Raw genomic sequence first — 16,322 nt, forward strand, 5'->3', positions numbered from 1 at the left:
ATCATCATTGTAGGAAAGTCACAGAAGCAGGAGCTTGAAGAAGCTTATTACTTGACTCACAGTCAAGTAGCAGAGAATGAACATGTATTCTCGGTTCGCCTTCTCCTTTTATATTGTCCAAGATCTCATGCTCAGAATTTGTGCCACCTATATACAGATCTTCCCATTCAACTTAATTAGGATAATCCCCATAGGCATGTTCAGAAGCTGGCCCTCAGGTGATTCTATATTTCATCATGTTAGCAGGTGTGGTTCCTTCACATCAGGAATCAAGGGGTGCAAATGAAAATGGTAAGACTCACCATCACTCCTAATGTCCCACTAGCAAAAGTTGCCACCTGCCTACTTGACCCTTTGCGCTGCTGGCCTAGAAGTCTTGGTTCCAGAGGATCAAATGCTGCTAAGACTTCACCTTGGCCACATTTGGACCCTGCTGCCCTTGAGACAACAGCAGGCTAAGCAAGAAGTTATAGATTTTTCAGGGGTGACCTACCAAGGAGGACTGCTTCTCCACAATGAAAGTAAGGATTAATATATCTGGAGTAAAAGAGACACTTTACAGTACTTCTTGATATTGCAGTGTCTTATAATTAAGGTAAATGGGAAGCTCTAACTCAATCCAGGAAGGATGATTAATGTAGGCTTAGATTTTCCAATACCTGCTTTAATAGGGGTTCTCAAATGATTTGACCCCCATTTCTAGCTCACCATTCAGAGTTATGGGAGAAAAGATGGTAAATAAGACAAAGAGATGTGAACCTGTTTAAAAGTAATTCTTTTGGGGGGGGCAATTTATTTCTATTGTCAGGATACCAGCAATCCAGTTCAGTACTGTCAGGATACCAACAGTCCAGTTAAAAAGTGTCACGAAAACCAAATCAGCAATGATGGCATGATCCAGCAGAAACTGCTACCCTGCTGGCACTGAATAAGCACCAGTCAGCAGGACCGACCGACTGGGACCACCTGGAATGCCAGGAGTTCTCTGCTGTGCCTCTCTCAGTGAAGTGAAGATCAGCGAAAATGAAAAACCAACAAAGAGTTGCACAGCTAGCTATGTGAGCGTCCTGTCACTGTTCATTGAGTGTTGTAGAAATTATTTAAAATCTAGAGGTTTCTACTCTGCCTTTAGTTATTGAGTTCACTGATGAAAGACACACCCGCAGCCTTTATATTTACAACAAGCCTTAAAAAACACAAGAGCTGGGCAACCACCTACCATCCATGCTGCTAGAATCTACTTTCCTACTGATAATCCTGAGTTATTATTATTTACTATGGTCCATCCGGGCTACTCTTAACTCCAATTGGGCAGCCATAGGTACTGAGTGGGACTTGTCCTGGGTATCTGTGGGACCTGACAAAAACTTGGACTTGTGTTGTTACTCTTGATTGATTGCTTGATTGGATGTGGCATTAGCTTAGCTAAAAGTCTCTGGGACGGTCTGCTGGAGTATTTCCAGGAAGAAGTAACGGACCGGGGAGCCCCTGTTGGTAGTGGCTCAGTGTTACGAGGAAAAGCAGTGATGGGGAGAGCATGTAACTAAACATGCTGCTGTCTTCCACGCACTCCAGAACACAGCTTCTTTTTGTTAGATATGGATTGAAGACCGGACTCTGCAGGAGCCTAAGCCTTCAGCTCCAGCGTGGGACTGCTGGGGCACTCAGCCTCATGGACCAAGCATGAGAACACTGTGTGCTCTCAGCAATTGTTGGAGCACTCTGTAAGTTTCAATCTGTAACCGATCTAATAAATACCCCTTTGTAATATTCATTCTATGATTCTGTTTCTCCAGAAATCCCTAATACCTGAAAAACAGTTACGAACACATCTAACAAAATTACACTAGACCAGACTACTTTTGGGAAAAACAAATGTCACCTGTTGAAGCTAATCAGCAGGAAAGGAAAGACCCTTCCTGTCTTAGTTTCCCTTCTGTTGCTGTGATAAAATACTCTGGCAAAAATATTGTAAGAGATAAAGGGCTTATATTACAGTTCAAGGACAGTCTACCATGATATTGAAGTGCCAATTTGAAGTGCCTAGTCATACTTATGTTTAATTTTTTTTAAAAAATCTATCGTGAGAGTCGATTTTAAAGCATTTAAAGAGATTTCATTGCCCTGAATAAACCATCCATTTTTTTTTTCTGTTTTAAAATGAGTGTTTATTGTATGTAAGTACACTGTACACTCCAGAAGAGGGCATCAGAGTTCATTATGGATGGTTGTGAGCCACTATGTGGCTCCCAGGAATTGAACTCAGGACCATTGGAAAAGCAGTAGGTGCTCTTAACTGCTGAGCCAACTCTCCATCCCCCAGCTGGATATTTCTAAACCTCCCCGAGTCTAGCATTTCCTTCTGGTACTCCTGCTTAACACTTTCTAAATCTCTGTCTTATCTTTGCTGCCCTGTTACCTTCTAGGCAGCTCCCCGCATCCCTGTCCCAATAGGGCCACTTTCCCTTTCCACCTACATTGCTGGATGATTTTTCTTTTGCAGCTCTTAAATCTGATTCCTCTCCCTCTAAGTCATGGCAATTCTCCTCTTCTTGCCCTGTCTCTCTCTGTCCCTTGCAATCTAAAAGTCCTGTTTCTGTCTTTCTGCTCAGCCATTGGCTATATGTCAATTCTTTATTATCGGTTGAAGCCAGTTTGGGGCAGGAACCCTCAGGTCTGGAAGTGTGGCTTTGGGCGGTGAATTAAGACAAAGCATTAGAACTAATTCCCCCCAAAATGCTCACATTGTCAAATTGCCTTCTAAATATTTATGTTTATACCTGCATATGACCTAAACATCACTAGATCCTGACATAGATGGGAAGATGTTCTTTAGGACTCACCCTTTACTAGGGAGATATTGGCAATTGCTAATCTTCCAGGGAGGGAGAATCATTCTGATCCCACTGTGATGAGGTCATCTAAGGTTGCAGGAACAGATTTAATTTATTTGCTTATTTAAAGAAGAGGAAGGCAGGAAAAGCAAGGTCTTAGCACTCAGCCAAGTTTTATTGAAAGCAGAAGCACAAACAGACAAAGCACACAAGGAGACAGACTTCCCCAGTCGAGAAGGAACTCCAGATCTGGAATCCAAGTTTGTCTGGCAGAGCCCCAAGTTTTATATATTTGAGGATGTTGTAAATTTTCTTTCTCCTTCAGAACTGGTTGGTTTGGGTTATGGTTGGGAATTGGATAATTCAGACAAAGAAAGGGAAACTGATCTGTACTTGGCCTAGGAACCTGCTCATCCCCACCCCCATTGTGGGAGATTTGACAGTCCCACTAAACAGTTCCCTCAAGCAGGAAAAAAACCCACTGGGTCTTTGTCTTGGAGTGTGAGAGAAGCATCAAATCAAGAACTCGGGCATTTTAATGTTTAAGTGAAAAGTACATGAACGTACTAAACTGGGCAGGAGAAAGGTCAGGAGGCCTCAGTTCCATACCAAAAACTACAAGCAACTGAGAAAGCTGTTTTTCCCTCTCCCAGGGAAGAACAACAATTGGTTGTCCTGTGCCAAATAGTCATCCCAGAGAACAAACGTACAGGTAGCATTACATGGACTGAACAGGTCATATTTTAGAGATATATATGTATGTCCATATACATATATATGTATAATAACAATTAACAAAAACAGAAAAGACCGTGAAGTAATGAATCTGAAGGAGAGCAGGGAAGGGTATATGGAAGGGTTTGGAGGGAGGAATGTCAAAACTAAATTGCAATCTCGATAAAACTTAAAAAGGGGCATGGATCTACCTGGACCCTCTTTCCCTTGCCTGTCTTCCTACCTGAGAGCTCTCTGAATCCCATGCCCTCGTTCCTCCCTCTCAGAGATCACCGTCTCTTGAGGCTGTAGGAGGACTTAGTGGTTAAGGCCTGGGATTGGGATGACGGGCAGCTGATGGTGGCATGACTCCTTTGGGAATTTTCCATACCATGCATCTGCAAAATACATGTAATAAAAATAACAGTCCCATCAAAAGTATAATCAAAAGAACTGTCCATATTATCTTGAAGAATCTGTGTCAGAGGAGTGGGATATGCAGGAGAGCCATCCAAAAAAAAATCCTTGATATGCACTGTCTCACACACACACACACACATACACACAAACACACACACACACAAGCAGACACACATACACAAACAGACACACACACACACATACACATATACACACACAAACACACACAAACACACACATACACACACATACACACACACACATATATGTAGGCAAGGCTAAAAACATTCTTAACATGCATCGCTTCTTGGCCTTTTGGCTAAGATCAAGTGTAGTAACATGCTTACACATAGGAATGTGTTATTTATTTATTTATTTATTCATTCATTCATGGTGTTTTTCTAAAGATTTATTTATTTTATGTAGGTGAGTACACTGTTGCTGTGTTCAAACACACCAGAAGAGGTCACTGGATCCCATCACAGATGGTTGTGAGCCATCATGTGGTTTCTGGGAATTGAACTCAGGACCTCTAGAAGAGTAATCAGTGCTCTTAACTGTTGAGCCATCTCTCCAGCCCCATTGTGTTTTTCTAGATATGCTTTCTCGGTGCTGTGGGAAGCCATAATGGACCCTCACTAACAGTCCGTAGGGCTGGCAGGGCAAAGGTCCTGAGTAAAACGAAGAAGAGCCTCTCCCCATGAACTGACGGTTGAAGGGAAGTTCTGAGGTAACCACAGGATGCTCCAGACTCTGCAAACATCAGATGTCTCCACTGGACGGCCCTTATCTTTTCCTGCTGAAACTGCCAAGAATGCCCCTCCCTCCTATGTTCTTGCCTCGAGGCAAGCTCTTCCTCTGAAAGCTTAAAACCTGTGAACCCCGGAAAATTAAAGGAGATCTCGACAATTGAACCCCCCTTGCCTGGTCTCCTTTCTCTCTCCCCCCTTTGACCCTCTGGTAGCACCCCTTCGGAACCCTGAATAACTGGACCTGCTGGACGGGCCATAGTGGCACCTGAGCCAGGGACCCAAAGTACGGTCAACTACCGGACTACGGAGAAACCCTGGGAAAAGAAGGACCCCACAGACTGCATAGCTCGTGCGTTGCTGGAGGGGCAGGTAAGTGGCCAAAAATTGTCGTCCGATTGTCATAGGGAAACAATTATCAAAAGAGGCTAAAGAGGCTTGTTTCATAAGAGGAATCAAACATTAATTCAGGGAGAGAGGAATAAGAGTTAAGAAAAAAGATTTAATTAAGTTCTTTTGTTTTGTTGATGATAAATGTCCTTGGTTAATTTTAAGTGGACCTGATATTCATCCGCAAACTTGAGATAAGGTTGGTAAGGAAATTAATAAGATTCTGAATACCGGTAAACCAGTGTCTGATACATTCTTTAGTTACTGGGGGCTCATTCAGAGTGTGAACGAGGACCCTGACAGACAACAGCTTTTGTCTGTCACTGAATATTGCCTCTGCCCTTTGTCTCGGGCAGCTTCTGTGACCTCACTTTCCCCTAAAAAGAATTCTCCAAAACCTTCCTCAGCCGCCCCCTCAGCTTCTCTTTATTCTCCTCTCTTGAAGGGACCATACCCTGCTGATGTGCCATTAAGTTAAGAGAGCTCCCCCCTCCCCCCAGGGAGAAAGCCAACTTGGAGGAGAAAAGCTGCAGAGAGCAAGTAGTCCTTATTTTAAACAACAATCAAATTGATTATAATTAATTGTTAATCTATTACATGACAAGCCTTTTTGACAAAATTAATAATTGTTATCAAAAGATAAATTGTTAAAAAATTTGCCTCTATACATGTTTTTATATTGTTATAGATTTATACATGCATCCTATAAAAATACATCTACTATGGGAGTAAAGCTCATATAATTAGATCACATGTTTATTCTTTTGAGTGTCCCCTTGCTTCAGCACAGATAATTGAATTGGGTGCTGTAGCTGTTCTTTTTAAAATGTTGAAAATCAAATCTTTTATTTTTATATTAACAATATACATATATAGCTCATGACTTATAATTGTTTAAAATTGTTTCTTTTTAATGCTACTAATTCTTAACTTTTACAATTATTTATACAAATACAATTAAAAAATTAAAAAATATACATACTATTGACAGCTTTTCAAGCTTTCTAGTTATAACTGTTTTAACATAAGAAACAAAATATAAAATAAAATTAGTCATTACATATGTTATTTTTTATACTAAATGTTCCAAATTAGATTAAGACAAATATTATGACTGATTATTATAGTCAGTCATTTGAGATGTTTTATTAACAATTTGATATTAGTCATATTACTGAGATTCCTCATAATTCGCAAAGGTAAGATACTATAGAACAGGCCCTTAGAACTTTACAACAATATTTTTATAATAAAAGAGGGAAGAATCACATCTCTATATACCACAAAAATTTAAAAATTTTAATGCCAAGGAACTCTCTGAGTGTAGAGAGGAGGGCATGTTTGTGTTTTTACTGGAGGATGCTGAAGGAACATGCTAGCTGCCAGAGTATGCTAATGCTGAGACAAAGAATGCGCTTGGAAATATGGAGGGAAATTTTTCCTCTGTGTTGACTCTCCCATTTATAGAATAGAAGATACTGGTTAGACTTGAACTATTGGAGTATATCCAGTGGGGTCTCCAAGCCTTCTTTAAACAAGAGGAAAGGTGAGTCACCAGAGAGCTACAGGCTATTTTCAGAGATGTCTCACAGTTTACTAGGTCCTAGTTGACCTTGGATGGTGTGACAGCAATTCTTGGCTGTGGTGTCAACTTGACTACACCTGGAGTTAGCTAAAACCCAAGCAGCTGGTGTACCTAAGAGGGATTTTTTTTTAATTAAATTATTTGAAGTGGGAAGACGCAGTTTTAATATGGATCTTTTGAGGTGGCCCTTTGATGTGGGCCACACCTTCGGGTGGCAGCCTATATAAAGAATATGGGAGAAGCAAGCTTTTGCTTTTTGCCTGCTTGCCCTTACTCTTGGCAAAATCCATTCCTTCTCTGCTGTTAGAGCTTACCTTTTTGGGACTCTGGTGTAACCTGAGACATTCAGCTTGTGGACTAGACAACTATTGGATCCTTGGATATTCTGTTGCAAGATAGTACATAGATCAGACTGGCCTCAAGTTTCTCGATACTCACCAGCTACCGGGCTGAGAGCTGTATCTGGCTTAAAATTTTCTCATTTTATTAAAAGAAATGAATACAAACTACATGCATAACATAACATACTACATGTAATAAATTAATGTTACCTCTATGCATACTGTTAAACTATGGGGTTTTGTAAAGTTTTGAGATAAGCCTTATAGAAAACACAAGTCAGTCAAAAATATTTTTTTCTTTATACAGTCCAGAGAATGATCTACAACAACTGTGATTTTGAACGAGGGCAAGTAGCAGATGGACTCATAGGAAAACTCTGCTCAAAATGTGTGTTCGTAACATTTCCCCTGTCTTGGGGTTTCTATTTTTGTGAAGAGACACCATGACCATGGCAATTCTTCTAAAGGAAAATATTTAATTGGGGCTGGCTTATAGTTCAGAGGTTCAGTCCATTATCATCATGGTGGAAAGCATGGCAGCATCCAGGCAGACATGGCGCTGGAGGAGCTGAGAGGTCTACATCTTGATCTGTGGGTAGCCGGAAAAGACCTATGCCACTGAGCCTGATCTTGAGCATAAAGCCTGCTCCCACAGTGACACACATCCTTCCACAAGGCCATACCTACTCCAAGGCCATGACTCCTAATAGTGCTACTCCTCATGGGCCAAGCATTCAAACACGTGAGTCTATGGGGGCCATTCCTACTCAAACCGCCATTCCCTAGAAATCAACCAAGGAATCTTTGAGAAAACTCTTTATATAAAGTTACTGTTTGGGAGATTTTTAGAGGATGAGCTTAAACAATGCAGGGAATTTACCAAGAGAATGTATGCACAAAAGGTATTTTTCTTCCCCTAGTATATGCTGGCTACTTGGTATAGTCTTGTGGAGGAGTCCAGTGATGACAGGCTAGACCCATCTGGCCTCCTAATAATCTGCAATGATTTGTTTAAATGGATCTTATCACCTGCTGGGGAACATTCTGGGAACTGGGGTTGATAAGAGACAGAAAACATTTTTTTTTAAAAGAATGTTATCAGAGATACAAACTTGATTTTTAAAAGTTACTCTCTCATATCTCTAAACATTATAAGGTCATAAGTGACTGGCCAGCCCCTATGATCAAACCAAGAGAAGTATATGTTTTTACCAGTGTCTAGCCTGAGACTACCAGGCTAGACTTGGGGTGACTAGACTTATGGTGTACCCACAATCAGTTTATGTGTCTTGCAAATGGAGACAAACAACTTTTTGAAAACTTAAGTACCTTCCCACCTATAAAAAACTAGGACCTTTCACATGAAGCCCCGAATATCTGATTTTTTTTTCCTGGTTTACAAGAGGAAAGTTAGGAGGGACTCAGGAACATTTGAACCTTTGCTTTCTGTCTGTGAAAGCAAGAGGAAGAATTCAATCAGGAGTGCTCCTTTTCCTTCACCTCAGCCTATTGTCTGGAAAGGCTTTTGTGGCCTATTAGAAAAGAGACCTCAGTTGGCCTCATGTGATCTTACATGGGGGACTTGGACTTAGGTGGTGGGAGTGGCCTATGCTTCCTGTGGCCTGTAGCTCTGGCCTTTGATAGTTTTGCTCATACCCTAAATATCTCTAATCCCATCTGTAAAGCAAAAACAAGAATGGGAGAGATGAATGGGAGGGAGGGCATTGATCCCAGCTGTGATCTCTCAGTCTTTTGTCCAGAGAGGTGGCTCTGACTTATAAAAGGAATAACTGGCACAACCAGATGGAATATCCTGGGTATCAGCACCAGGATGGATGGTTTACACTTATCCGAACCCACAGACTCAGTGTCTGATATTTTGCCTGTGAACTAGCTCTCTCTGATGCCTCTATTCCTGGAGACGTATGTTAACTCCTTTCCACGAATGAATGTACCAGTGTAAGGAGAGTCTGGTGCTTGAGAACTAGACATTTTCCTGTTTTCTCTAAGACTGCATAGAGACTTAGAGTTGTGAGATAGAATTTCTGGAAAGGAAGTTGTGTCTGCAAATGCTGTGTGATTAAAACTTCTATGGTGAGTCTAACAATTTGTCTTGACCTATTTTTTCATATCCTAAATAGCCTTTCCTGGCCCTTCCCTGTGTTGGACCTAACATTATCTGACTAGCAGATAAAAATCACTGAACAAAATGCTGTCACCAGTATAGAGGCCAGTAGCTGAGAGTTGGCAGCTTTTCTGGAGTCACATGCTTAATGTTTCCACCAGTGTTTTTGAAAAGTGCCTTGATTTATCACTTTATTTATTCTATTCTATAAAAAACATCATGAAACTGTTTCCATGTTGGAACACGGAATTTGCAATAATCTTAATCTGTGTCTCAGATCATGTCCACCCTCATTTGACTCTAGAACAAACTATTTTTTTTATCCTCCTTTGAGGTGAGAGATGTGTTTTCATGTTGTCAGAGCCCTATTAGTTACTGTTCTATTGCTGAGAGAGGACAGCATGGCCAAGGCAACTTATAAAAGGAGCATTTAATTGGGGTTAGTTTACAGTTTCAGAGTGTTAGGTCATGATCAAAATGGTGGAGCATGTTTATTGGCAGACATGGTGCTGAAGCAATAGCTTCGAGCTCACATCTGATCTGCAAGTTGCAAGCAGAGAGATGGGGTGGGGAGGGAAGCTGGGCTTAGTGTGGGGTTTGAAACACTTCAAAGCCTACCCCCCAGGACACAGTTCCTCTAACAAGGCTACATCTCTTAACTTGCTCCTCCCTCACCAAACAGTTGTGTAGCTTGGTCTTCATGTAGATCCTCTAACAATCTGAGGGCATGGGGACTGCTGTCTCTGACTCTGTTGCCTGTCATTGGGTCTCCTTCCCCTACCTGGACTGTCTGTTTGGGCCTCAGCAGAAAAGGAAAGTCTTGCTGGGACTAGATGTCCTAAGGTGGGGCTGTACCCCCTCCTCAGAAAAGGGGAGGGAGTAATGGGGGAAGGAATTTTTTTAAGGGCAGTACTGGGAGGAGTGGAGGTGGGCTGTGATTGGAATGTAAAGTGAATAAAAAATAAATTATTGAAGGAAAACAAAAGAAAATAGAATCATTAGGTACCCCCTGTTTCTTCTACTAGCTTTTAACCACTTTCCTCTAAGGTTCCTTGGAAACTCTACTAGACTGTATTTGGGTGTCATCTACCATACTTTCTTCCTCCACATTACTCTGTGATGTAGCAAGAGATACAAGGGACAGGCTATGTTTTGCTCTTTATTGGACTTTGCTAAAGATTTTTCCCTTAGATATCTAAGACCAACTTGTACTTGCTTGTAGCAGATAGTCATAGGCCTTCAGAGATTATGCTTATTATCTGTAAAATGGTTTCTTTATATAATTTGTCTTAGTCAGGTTTTCTATTGCTGTGATAAAACACCATGCTTCTAAGTCCATTATTCAGTAAAGCCAGGAAAAGAACTCAAGGCAGCAATCTGCAGGCACAAACTGAGGCAGAGGCCCTGGAGAAGTGCTGCTTCCTGGCTCGATTGTTTATGACTTTCTCAGCCTGCTTTCTGATATCATCTAGGATCACCTACCTGTACAGGAGTGGCAGCACCCACAGTGATCTGGGTCCACCCACATCGCTTATCAATTAAGAAAATACCCTAAAACCATTCCTATGGAAGCATTTTCTTGAGTAAGATTCCTTCTTCACAGATGACCCTAACTTGTGTCAAGGCGACATACAAATTAGTTTCCACTTAAGTTTAACCTGTAAGTATCTCACAAAGTTGTTAAGCATACACCTGGAAGGACAGTAAAGACAGCAGTTAGGAGTTTAACAAAGACACCATGTATTACTTCGGTTAGACTGGCTGTCTTTTTTACCCCTAGTATACAGTGGTAGTTGCAGCGATTTGTAATCGGTCAAGATTCCAAGAATAAGTTGTTACTGCTATGGCACAGTGGTCTAATGCTTAGCTGTAGGTGGAGGAAAATAATCAGACATACATACCCTCTACTACCTCTCTAAGGCTCAGAGAATGTCCAGGAAGAGGGCATCGGGAGGAATATAAGAACCAGAGGAAAGCATATGAGACTTGTAGAAAAAATATTAATAATCCCATTGTGGAGTTTCTTTCCATCTTTGACTATTTATATTCCCAGATGAAGGACACACAACACAGTCTTTATATTTTATTATGTCTTAAGCAGCACAATAAATAGCAGGGCAACACCTGTGCTCCATGCTGTTACAGTCTGCTTTTCTATCCATACCCAAGTTATTATTTATTATGTTTAATCTGGGCTGCTCCTAGATCCAACCAGCCAGGCCACATGGCCACATTTCCTGCTCAGCCTGCCTGTGGCACTTCTCTTTTCTCCTATTTTTTCCCTTTTTCTGTCTCTTGGCAGCTCCTTCTTTTCCTCTCCCCTGACCCTTCCTCTAAGCCTGCCAAAACTCAACCCCACCTCTCTCATCTCCCCAACTATTTGCTGTTGGCATCTTTATTCACCAATCACAAGCAGGGTCACTCAGTGTAGACTCATCTTTGGGGCAAAAAAAAAAAAAGCCTTAGGGGCCCCAAATTAGCATTAGAATACAAATAGCATTAGGCCAACCCATTACAAAGACTCAAGAAGTAGATGAGATTTGCATAACTCAAGGAGCTTAGAAAGTCACAAATAACAAGATTTACAAGACACCTTCCCAGATTGTGTAAACACTCCTGGACAGAAGAGACTATCCCCTGAGCTGAGCTGCCCAACAAAAATGCCTCCATCAGACAAGCCAGGGGAACATTTTCTTGATTGACAGATTGATGTGGATGGACTCAGGCTACTTGGTTAGTACCACCCTGGGGTATATGAGAAAGCAAACTGAGCAAACTATGGGGAGCAAGCCAGTAAGCAACATTCTTTCATGGCCTCTGCATCAGTTTCTGTGTCTAGGTTCCTGCCCTTCTTGAGTTCCTGCTTTGGCTTCCCTTGATGATTGACTACAATCAGGACATGTAAACTAAATAAATCCTTTCCTCCCAAGTTGCTTTTTGGCCATGATGATTTATCACAGGAATGGAGACATAACTCAGATAAGGTCCATTCATGAAGCTTTTGTAAATCTTCACTTATGATGGTTAGCCTTAGTTGTCAGTATCACTAAGTCTAGAATCAAAACCCAAGTACCTGGAGATTTTCTTGATTGGATCATTTGAGGTGGGAAAACTCACCCTAAATCTGGGGCACATCTTCTGGAGGCGGCATATTCCTCACTTGGGTGTATTACTCCAATTCACATACCAAGTCAGCTTTGAGTGGGAGTAGAGGCTAGAACGGAGGAAAGGTTCTTCAACTTCCAGGCTACTGTGCAAGAAGCTTCACCACTTTGATCATGTGATCCAGAAGACCTGATGGTACCTGAGGATCAAGTGGAACACAGGGATGATGTTTGAAGCTTTGGCAGGCCTCTATAGGTGAATTGTCCCTTCCCCACTTCTAGCGTTGAGCTGGGTTTTCCAGCCTCAGCTTGGAGCATCAGTTCTCAGCTTGTGAATTTCCTGGCCTTTGTTCTTTAGAGAACAACACAGACCTCTGCTCTCACCTAGAAGCCATGGGCAGCCTCACTTGGAAGCACTGGATCTGCTAGACTTGAAGTGCTCTGATCTCAGCAGTTCACCTGCTGAGATTGGAGCCAGCAAGTTCTTGGACCTCTCCTTGAAGTCTGGGGGGAGGGGTTTCTTCCTAAGCTATATATTGTCTAATATGTATTAAAGTTTAAGTCTTGATCAGCACAATGTTGACTTGACTCATTTCTCTTTTCACCATTTCTCCATCCATCCCTAAGTTTCTCTTCCAGAAACCAGTTTACAGTAGCTGAAGGCAGCTACAGAATACAACAGTGAATCACAAAGGAGACCATGTAGTTGTGTACAGCATCATCGGTATATGATTATTCTCCTTTGAGAGACAGCTCTTGACCTGCTATTGGGCATAAGTAGAGACTGAATGAAACAAAATGGTTCACTAAGTTACCATGGGACCTGCACTGCTCATTATGATCTGGGTGTTATCTGATGCATCAGGCCTTGAAATAGGGTGAACAAAGCAGGAATTCACCACCAAACATGTTTGTGACCAGGCCCAAGCAGGTCTTGAAAGAAAGTTACATGAAGAGGTTGCCTAGATACCAGTGGTTCTGTGTTTCCCCTCACTTCTGGGGTGTCAGAACACTGCTGCGGTGTCAGAATGCCACTCGGGGAGGCAAAAGACAGAGACACTATGCTACATTTCTTTTTCCCCATTGGGGTGCCAGGCTCACTGGATACCAACATGCCATTCGGCAGAGACAAAACACAGCCTAAGATGAGGGACCTAGTCCATGTTTCTCTGGGTGAGAAATGGCGAGGGCTGGGATGGAAGCTGTGGCTCTCAAACTCTTGGAGACCCAGACTGTGCTGGGAACCACAAGGAGTTGAGAACAGGGGCCAAGGGCATGCAATGAGCCTGGGGTTGTGTGTGGGGAGGGAATCTGGCTTAGCTTAGGGTAAATGCCAGGAGTGTGAAGAAGCCTTCTGTGGGAGACTTAAGTGAGGTTCTATATGAGCAACACCAGGCCCCACCTAGATACCTCATTAGGATGGAGAACTCTAGTCTCTATGCTATGTGACCAGCTGTCATGGTACTCTTATCTTCTTAATGGGATGCTGTGGTCCCATGCTCCAGAACAGGAAGCTGGTTGGGAGTAGATTCAAACACCTACCATTCTCAATTAAGAGAACTGCCAGGGTTCCTTAATATCCTTGACCTTATCAGTTCTTCTGTGTAGTAGCATGGTTCCCTTTGCTCCACAGATACCTAGTTTCTATTCCTGTTACAATGCAATCTGAATGACCGAAGAAGAGACTAAGATCTGTTTTACTGATGGTTCTACATGTTGTACCCGCACCACCCAGAAGTTGACAGCTGCAACATTACAACTCCTTCTGGGACAACCCTGAAAAACATTGGAGGAGGGAACTCTTCACAGTGGGCAGAACTTCAGGCAGTACCCATGGTCATACATTTTGTTTGGAAAGAGAAATGGCCAGATGTGTGATTCTTCACTGATTCCTGGACTGTAGTCAGTGGTTAACTGGATATTCAGAGACTTGGAAAGAGCATGGCAGAAAAACTGGTAAGCAAGACACCTGGGTGAAGGACATGGAGATATTTGTGGTCCATGTAAATACTCATCAACACATGATTAGTTGAGGAAGAATTCAATAATCAAGTAGAGAGGATGACATTCTGTGGACAGTCAACCTCTTTTCCTGCCACCCTTGTCATTATGGCTCAATGGACCATGAACAGAGTGTCCATAGTGACAGAAATGGGGTACACATGACTTGATAACATGGGCTTAATTGATGCTGACCTGATAACAGCTGCTACTGAGTCCCAGATCTGTCAGCACAGAGACAAATTTTGAGCCCTAGATAAGGCTCATTCTTTGGAGTGACAGCCAGTGGACTGGTGTCAGGTTGACTACATTTAACCACTTTCTTTGTAGAAAGGGAAATACTTTATACTTACTATAGCAGATATTTATTCTAGTTATGGATTTGCCTTTACTGCAAGTAATGCTTCTGCCAAAATTACCAACCATGGACTTATAGAATGCCTTCTCCACTGTCATGTGTTCCATGTAGGATCATCACTTTAGATACTTGGTTTTAACTCATGTTTCCAGAAAGAAGAGGCAGGTAGTCCCACACTCGTGGAATCCATTGGCCTTACCATGTTCTCCACAGCCTAAAACAGCTGGCCTGATAGAGCAATGGAAATTGCCTTTTGAAGACATAGTTACAGCATCAATTAGGTGGTAGCATCCCAGAAGACTGGGGCATGGTTGCCTAGAAGGTGGTATATGCTTTGAATCAATGTCTGACATGTGGTATGATTTCTCCCATAGCCAGGATTCACAGCTCCAGGAATTAAGGGGTGGAAATAGGAATGTTCCTTCTATATGCTATAAACCCTGTGAACTTCTAGGAAAATTTTTGCCTCTTGTTCTTACGACTTTAAATTCTGTTGGGCTAAAATTTTGGTTCCAGTTTGGGGAGCACTTCTGTGGGGAGACACAACAAAAATTCCATTGAGCTGAAAACCCAGACTGAACTGGAAACCTGGCCACTTTGGACTTATGATATTCTTAAATCAGCCAGCTAAAAAAAGTATAACAGTGTTAGGAGTGGTTATTAATTCAGATCACCATGGGAAAGCTGGATTGCTTCTCCACAATGGAGATAAGATTATGTCTGAAGTGCAGGATCCTTTAGAGCATCTTTCTGTTATTATGTCATGTGGTTAAAGTCAATGGGAAGGAAAGTACAACAACTAAATCTAGGCAAAGATGGAGATGTGGTTTGCTCCTCTAGGAAAAGAAGTAAGACCTGCTGAAGTGCTGACTGAAGGTGAAGGAAATACAGAATGGGTAGCACGGGAAGGTAGCTAAATACAAGCCAAGGCCATATTTCCAGCTGCACAAATAAGACTGTAGTGGACATGAGTGTTTCTGCCTTATTTTTAAAAATTATGAACAAAAAATAAAAAACAATAAAAAAATAAAGGCTGGGCAGTGGTGGCGCACGCCTTTAATCCCAGCACCTGGGAGGCAGAAGCAGGCGGATTTCTGAGTTCGAGGCCAGCCTGGTCTACAGAGTGAGTTCCAGGACAGCAAGGGCTACACAGAGAAACCCTGTATCAAAAAACAAAAAAAACAGAAAAACAACCCCCCCAAAACATATGTTTGTATGTATATATATATATATATATATATATATATATATATATATATATATGTATGTATCTTAAACACATATTTGTTTCTTTTCTATATATTTTCATGTAATATAACAAATATTGTGATATTAGATAAATATCATATTTAAGCTATGAGACACTAAAAGACCATGCACAAAGGATATTGTCACCTATCCTAAAATATATAATGCATTTGAAGTTCTATGTGGAATACTTATATCATGCTATGCAGAATGATAACCTGGTTATTGTTTTCATTTGGGAATTAAACACAACATAAAGAGACGTGATTGTGTATCAAGTTGACAAAGGCTAGACTTGTGATGGTTAATCTTGGTTCTCAAATTGACTATTAACTAAAACTCAAGTAGCTGGGCATGCCTGTGAAGGAGTTTCTTGATTTGACTATGGTGTGTGTGTGTGTGTGGGGGGGGAAGACACACCCTAAATCTGGAACACACATTCTAGTGGCAATC

The 16,322-nt window shown here is 41.6% G+C and overlaps 1 pseudogene; it reads left to right on the plus strand.

Moving 5' to 3' along the window:
• Window positions 1–4,267: 4,267 nt before the first annotated feature.
• On the plus strand, window positions 4,268–4,357 carry LOC127666394 (uncharacterized; annotated as a pseudogene).
• The last annotated feature ends 11,965 nt before the right edge of the window (window positions 4,358–16,322 follow it).

The sequence above is a fragment of the Apodemus sylvaticus genome, chromosome 15 (genome assembly GCF_947179515.1).
Source record: "Apodemus sylvaticus chromosome 15, mApoSyl1.1, whole genome shotgun sequence".
Classification (NCBI taxonomy): Eukaryota; Metazoa; Chordata; class Mammalia; order Rodentia; family Muridae; genus Apodemus; species Apodemus sylvaticus.